The sequence below is a fragment of the Mobula birostris genome, chromosome 2, assembly GCF_030028105.1.
Source record: "Mobula birostris isolate sMobBir1 chromosome 2, sMobBir1.hap1, whole genome shotgun sequence".
Lineage (NCBI taxonomy): Eukaryota > Metazoa > Chordata > Chondrichthyes > Myliobatiformes > Myliobatidae > Mobula > Mobula birostris.
Window position 1 is genome coordinate 242,890,834 of NC_092371.1, and position 8,332 is coordinate 242,899,165.

Genomic DNA, 8,332 nt, shown 5'->3' on the forward strand with positions numbered 1-8,332 from the left:
TATTTTAAGGACATCATACTCCTGTCCCCTGAGGCAGCCTGCAGTCAGCCAAAGGCAAGGAATTCTAGGGCTGAGCATCTATTTTTGAAACTAAAAATCAAATGCACTAACATTCATTTATTTCTCATTTCCCTCAATACTCTTTGAATGTGATCCCATATTTTTCAAATTGGATATCGATTCTAACACTTTACAATACCAGTGACCCGGGTTCATTTCCATCACTGCCTGTAAGGAGGTCGTATGCTCTCCCCACGGCTTTGCATGTTTCCTCCAGGTGCTCCGGTTTCCTCCCACAGTCCAAAGACGTTGGTAGGTTAATTTGTCATTGTAAATTGTCCCATGATTAGGCCAGGATTAAATTGGGGAACTGCTGGGCAGCCTGTCTCGAAGGGCTTGAAGGGCCTGTTCCATACAGTTTCTCAATCTATCAATCAATCAGTAAGCATATTGATTGGGAAAATTAGTGGTGTTAAATTACCAAAGAATAAATTAATTTCTAATAATAAGCAGAAATTCAATCAGCTCAGGTCAACATTTAACAGCAAGACAGACTATTTCTCCCTCCGCGTTATTAACATATTTACCCATCATTATCATCATTATCATCAAGAGCTGATTGTGGACTTCTGGAAGGGTAAGACAAAGGAACACATACCAATCCTCATAGAGCACGGGTCCCCAACCTTTTATGCACTGCGAACCGGTTTAATATTGACAATATTCTTGCGGACCGGCTGACAGGGGGATGTTAATCATGACCAGCATATAGGTGATAAGTCAACTATATCACTTATAAGTGGCTAATATACTTAATTTCATTTCTAAAAGGGTTTATCTAATGAATTTAATATTAAACACACAGCGCATATTTTCCTCGCAGGAGGAGGAGAAGATGGCGGCGCGACGCAGCGCATGCGGCCTCTCCGGTGAATGATGTCTGCAATCTGTTAAGTACGGTACCGTGCACAGTTCTGATCTGATGGAGACAGACATGAGAGTACGGAGGAACATCTGGAGAAACTTCTGAAATAGCCGCTTCGCTGCCACTGCTACTGTGTGGTAACTGGAATCTCAGGAGCAGAAGGAAGGCCTCAAGTCCTCGGCTTTGCTTGTCTCGGCTGCCGGGGAGAGGTCGAAGGTGCTCGGCAGAGGATGGCGCTCGGGAGGCTGTATCGGAGGGGCTGGTTGGAGGCTCGAAGTTTTCGGATGGATGGATTCAGTGCCAACTATGGTCGGTTGCTTCCAATGCATCAGCAGTTGTCAGTGTCTGGAGGTTTATGGCAGGGAGTTTCTCCCTTTTGTTGCCTGCTATCGGGGACTCAGGAGTCGATCGGGACTTGAGACTTTTTTTTTTACCTTGCCCATGGTCTGTTCTTTATCAAATTATGGTATTGCTTTGCACTGCTGTAACTATATGTTATAATTATGTGGTTCTGTCAGTGTTAGTCTTTGGTTTGTCCTGTTTTTCTGTGATATCACTCTGGAGGAACATTGTATCATTTCTTAATGCATGTATGCATTTTTAAATGACAATAAAAGAGGACTGAGTGTTCTTATAATCTAATATAGTGATATGTCAATTATAAGTCACTTATAAATCAATAGCATCATAACATTTTAAATAACTTTCGGATATTAAACACACAGAGCATATTTTCCTCGTATGAATGTATAAAATCATTGCAGCACACTAATATCGCTGAATCAGTGGGAGACCTGGGCTTGTTTTTCTGCAGCAAGACAGTCCTATCGAGGGATGATGGGAGACAGAGATACTCGAAGGGGGTTCCTTATGTCCAGTCTATTCCGCAATTTAGTTTTCGTTGCATTCATTGCAGAAAACCCCGCTTCACAGAGATATGATGTTGGAAATGGAAGCAACGTTTTCAGTGCTTTTGTGGCTATCTCAGGATATTCAGCCTTGACTTTGATCAAGAATGCCGGCAGAGATGTTATGTCAAACATACTTTTCAGCCCACTGTCATTTGCAAGCTCAAGGAGTTGATCTTCTTCCTGCGCTGACATGGACGATTCACCGGGGACATTAGTAACTGGGTCGCGGACTCATTCCTTTGCACATCGAGTCATTTGCAGTTGGAAAGTAACGCTTGAATTCTGTCAACAGTGAAGGTAAGTGATCGCGCACCAGCTGTGAGAAGGATAGTGCAGCCTCAGTCTCTCCCAAATTCCCAGCTAATGCTGGGAACATGTCAAATATGCCCCTGTCCACTCGCCGTCCCCACAATTTCAGTTTGGCTTTGAAAGCAGACATTTTATCTTCCAACTTGAAGACAGTTGTCATTCTCCCCTGAAGTAACAAATTGAGTTCATTGAGCAGGTTGAAGATGTCACACAGATAAGCGAGTTTTGCTATCCACTCCTCGTCACTGAAGTGTGCTGCCAATGGTGACTTTTTTCCTGAAAGAAATCTCTGTAGCTGCTCTCTTAACTCAAAAACCCTGGCCAGGGCTCTCCCCCTTGACTTCAGAAGGCGTTTGTGCTCTGCATCCATTTCCTCGCAATGCTGCTCAAACAGATGTGAATTAAGGACTTCTGCTTTGATGTGATTGATAACTTCAGTAACGTCACTCAATACGCTGTTAAGATCGGGTGACATTTTTCGGATAGCCAGCATTTCCCTGTGTATAACTGAGTGTGTAGACTGGCATTCAGGAGCAACCTCTTTGACTTGGGTAGTGAAACCAGCCAGCCGTCCAGTCATAGCTGCAGCCCCGTCTGTGCATATTCCAACACAGAATGACCAGTCCAGTTTGCCTTACATGTAGTCATTCAAAGACTTGAATAGTTCTGCCCCAGTTGTGTTAGTTGGCAGCGGCAGTGCACACTACATATCTTCGTGCACATTGTCTTGAAATACATATTGCACATAAACCAGCAGCATTGCCTTGTTGTCAACATTGGTAGACTCGTCGACCTGGATAGCATACCATGGTGACTCGTTAAGCCGTTCCAACAGCTGTGCTTCGATGTCCTCCACTATGTCATCGATTCTCCTTGAAACTGTGGTAGCTGAAAGAGAAACCTTTGCCATCTTGTTAGCTGCAGCTTCTCCCAACAGTTCATGGCACATGTCCTTGGCAGCAGGCAGAATCAGTTCTTCACCAACAGTGAAAGGCTTCTTAGCTTCAGCAATATGGCTAGCCACTAAGTACGACACTCTCAGAGCAGCAGCATTTGTGGAGGTAGTGGCTCTCAGCACTTGCTTCTGTTTCGCTTGCTCATGTTTTTTCCGCTCAAAAAACTCAACGGGTTTGTCTTTAAGTGCAGGGTGCTTGGACGCAAGGTGCCGAAGCAGCTTTGAGGGCTTCATTGCCTCATTAGACAGCTTGTCTCCACATATCACACACAGGGGGCTTGGAACGTGCATGTCACTGGTCGCAATAAAGCCATATTTTATGTATGACTCGTCGTATTTTCTGCTGAAGGAAGCTGTCTTTTTTTTTGAAGTCTCGGCCTCAGCTGTCTCTGCGTTATCATCATTATTAGGCATTTTATGTCCCCTACCACCTCTTCCAAAGAAATTCTCAAGCGACGTTTGTTTTTTACTCATCGAGTAGTTGTAGGTTAATGACCGACTGATGACTTTGCGTGGGTAATGACCTCTTGTGCGTAATGACCTCGCATGCGTTCAAGTTCAACAGTGGGCGTGACAGGGAATGAGGAAAGGTGCAGCTAACTCATACTATTTCATACCGCCAAATCATATCGCTTCCTCGCAGTCCGGTAGCACATGCTTTGCGGCCCGGTGGTTGGGGACCACTGTCATAGAGGGATCAGAAGTGGAGAGAGTGAGAAGTTTCAAAATCCTGGGTGTCAAGATCTCTGAGGATCTAACCTGGTCCCAACATATTGATGTAGTCATAAAGAAGGCAAGATAGCGGCTATACTTTATTAGGAGTTTGAAGAGATTTGGCATGTCAACAAATACACTCAAAAACTTCTATAGTTGTACCGTGGAGAGCATTCTGACAGGCTGCATCACTGTCTGGTATGGAGGGGCTACTGCACAGGACCGAAAGAAGCTGCAGATAGTTGTAAATCTAGTCAGCTCCATCTTGGGCATTAGCCTACAAAGTACCCAGGACATGTTTAGAGAGTGGTGTCTCAGAAAGGCAGCATCCATTATTAAGGACCCCCAGCACCCAGGACATGCCCTTTTCTCACGGTTACCATCGGGTAGGAGATACAGAAGCCTGAAGGCACACACTCAGCGATTCAGGAACAGCTTCTTCCCCTTTGCCATCTGATTCCTAAATGGATATTGAAGCTTTGGACACTAACTCACTTTTTTAATATACAGTATTTCTGTTTTTGCACATTTTTTAAAAATCAATTTAATATATGTAACTGATTTATTCTGCTAGATTATGTATTGCATTGAACCACTGTTGTCAAGTTAACAAATTTCGTGTCACGTGCCAGTGATAATAAACCTGATTCTGATTCTGATTCTGATCATCATATTGTTATGTGCTGTGTCTTATGACATGGGCGATCATGGTGACAATGATTCTTCTTGGCACTTTTTTTTCTACAGAAGTGGTTTGCCATTTATGTCTCCTGGGCAGTGTCTTTACAAGACGGGTGATCCCAGCCATTATCATATTCTTCAGAGATTGTCTGCTTGGCGTCAGCGGTCGCATAACCAGGACTTGTGATGTGCACCAATGCATATACAACCATCCACCACCTGCTCCCATGGCTTCACATGACCTTGATCGGGGGCTAAACAGGTGCTACACCTTGTCCAAGGGTGACCTGCACTGCTGGGGATGATGGTGAAGAATGAAACAATAGCGCATTTAAAAGTCTCACAGATTAGCACATGGATGTAGGGAAAATGAGGGTTATGGGCTGTGTAGGAAGAAAGGGTAACCATTAGATAGATCATGGAGTAGATCGACATAATATCATGATCTGAATGGCCTGTACAGTTCGATGTTCTGTTCTGGTGCTGTGCTGTTATGGTAATAATGTTACAAATATTTAACCTAAATTTCTTAGTTCTTGCACTGCGATGTACATGTTACATTCATTGATTTTAAAGTTATTACTGTTAGGTATAGATGGTAGGGTGGAGATATGTCTCTCCCAAAGAAGGTGTAAGTCACTCCTTCCCTCCGCTAGCCTGCCAAAAGAGAAGTTATTGAGTGTGAGAACCAGTTCTGCCAACCAGAGGAGAGTAGTGGTGGTGGGGAACTGGTGAGGTCTATTATACAGAAAGTAGCGGAAGGCTTTGAGGCCTTCTTGATGGGGAATGGAGGTGTATAAGGATTGGACATCCATAGTGAAAATGAAGCGGTTGGGACCGGGGAACTGGAAGTTATTGAAGAGGTGGAGGGCATGGGATGCATCCCTCCCCTCGGATCTCCCACTCGGCACTTATCCCTGTAAGCGTAAGTGATACACCTGTCCCTACACCACCTCTCTTGCCACCATTCAAGGCCCCAAACAGTCCTTCCAGGTGAGGCAACACTTCACTTGTGAGTCTGTTGGGGTCATCTATTGCATCCGGTGCTCCCGGTGCGGCCTCCTCTACATCAGTGAAACCCGACGCAGATTGGGGGACCACTTCGTCGAGCACCTCCGCTCCGTCCGCCACAACAGACAGGATCTCCCAGTAGCCACCCACTTCAACTCTGCTTCCCATTCCCATTCAGGTATGTCCATACATGGCCTCCTCTACTGCTATGATGAGGCTAAACTCAGGTTGGAGGAGCAACACCTCATATACCGTCTAGGTAGATTCCAGCCCCTTGGTATGAACATAGAATTCTCCAACTTCCGGTAATTCCCTCCCCCTCCCTTCCTCTATCCCTATTTCACTCTGCCCCCTCCCCCAGCTGCCTACCACCTCCCTCTTGGTTCCACCTCCTTCTACTACCCATTGTGTTTTCCCCTATTCCTTCTTCACCTTTCCTGCCTATCCCCCCCCCTGCTTCCCCTCCCGCACCCCTTTGTCTTTCCCCTTACTGGTTTTTCACCTGGAACCTACCAGCCTTCCCCTTCCCACCCTCCCCCACCTTCATTATAGGGCCTCTGCCCCTTCCCTCTACAGTCCTGACAAAGGGTTCCGGCCCGAAAAGTCGACTCATCATTTCCACGGATGCTGCCCGCCCTGCTGAGTTCCTCCAACGTGTTGTGAGTGTTGCTTTGATCCCAGCATCTGCAGTTTATTTTGTATTTTTTGTACTTAATAAGTACTTTGCTTCAGTATTCACTATGGAAAAGGATCTTGGCGATTCTAGGGATGACTTACAGCGGACTCAAAAGCTTGAGCATGTAGATATTAAGGAAGAGGATGTGCTGGAGCTTTTGGAAAGCATAAATTTGGATAAGTCACTGGGACAGGATGGGATGTATCCCAGACTACTGTGGGAAGCGAGGAGGAGATTTCTGAGCCTCTGGCGATGACCTTTGCATCATCAATAAGGACAGGAGAGGTTCTGGAGGATTGGAGGGTTGCAGATGTTGTTCCATTATTCAAGAAAGGCGGTAAATTATAGACCAGGAAATTATAGACCAGCGAGTCTTACTTCAATGGTTGGTAAGTTGATGGAGAAAATCCCGAGTGGCAGGATTTGTGAACATTTGGAGAGGTATAATATGATTAGGAATAGTCAGCATGGCTTTGTCAAAGGCAGGTCTTGCCTTACAAGCCTGATTGAATTTTCTGAGGATGTGACTAAACACATTGATGAAGGTAGAGTTGTAGATGTAGTGTATATGGATTTCAGCAAGGCATTTGATAGGGTACCCCATGCAAGGCTTGTGGAGAAAGTAAGGAGGCATGGGGTCCAAGGGGATATTGCTTTGTGGATCCAGAACTGGCTTGCTGACAGAAGGCAAAGAGTGGTTGTAGACAGGTCATATTCTGCATGGAGGTCTGTTCTGGGACCCCTACTCTTCGTGATTTTTATAAATGACTTGGATGAAGAAGTGGAAGGATGAGTTAGTAAATTTGCTGATGACACAAAGTTTGAGTGTGTTGTGGATATGTGGAGGGCTGTCAGAGGTTATAATGGGACATTGATAGGATGCAAAACTGGGCTGAGAAGTGGCAGATGGAGTACAACCGAGATAAGTGTGAGGTGGTTCATTTTGGTAGGTCAAATATGTTAGCAGAATATAGCATTAATGGTATGACTCTTGGCAGTGTGGAGGATCAGAGGGATCTTGGGATCCGAGTCCATGGGACACTCAAAGCTGCTACACAAGTTGACCCTGTGGTTAAGAAGGCATACTGTGTATTGGCCTTCATCAACTGTGGGATCGAATTTAGGAGCCGAGAGGTAATGTTGCAGTTATATCGGACCCTGGTCAGACCCTGCTTGGAGTACTGTGCTCAGTTCTGGTCGCCTCGCTATAGGAAGGATGTGGAAGCCATAGAAAGGATGCAGAGGAGATTTACAGGGATGTTGCCTGGATTGGGGAGCATGCCTTATGAGAATAGGTTGAGCGAACTTGGCCTTTTATACTTTATATTTTATATTTTATTGTCGCCAAACAATTGGTACTAGAACGTACAATCATCACAGCGATATTTGATTCTGCGCTTCACACTCCCTGGAATACAAATATTAAATATTAAAAATATTTAAAAGTTAATATTAGTAAATATTAAAAATTTAAATTATAATTCATAAATAGAAAATAGGAAAATGGGAAGTAAGGTTGTGCAAAAAAACCGAGAGGCAGGTCCGGATATTTGGAGGGTACGGCCGAGATCCGGGTCAGGATCTGTCCAGCAGTCTTATCACAGTTGGAAAGAAGCTGTTCCCAAATCTGGCTGTACGAGTCTTCAAGCTCCTGAGCCTTCTCCCGGAGGGAGGATGGACGAAAAGTGTGTTGTCTGGGTGGGTTGTGTCCTTGATTACCCTAGCAGCACTGCTCCGACAGCATGCGGTGTAACGTGAGTCCATGGACGGAAGATTGGTTTGTGTGATGTGCTGTGCCATGTTCATGATCTTCTGCAGCTTCTTTTGATCTTGGACAGGACAACTTCCATACCAGGTTATGATGAATGCATTCTATGGTGCATCTATAAAAACTAGTGAGGGTTTTAGGGGACAGGCCAAATTTCTTTAGTTTTCTCGGGAAGTAAAGGCGCTGGTGGGCCTTCTTGGCAGTGGACTCTGCTTGGCTGGACCAAGTCAGGTCATTTATGATATTGACCTCAAGGAACTTAAAGCTTTTGACCTGTTCCACTTGCGCACCACCGATGTAAATTTGGTCAACAACCAATTCCTTCGTCTTGCTGACATTGAGGGATAGGTTATTGTCTTCGCACCATGCCACCAAGTTCTTA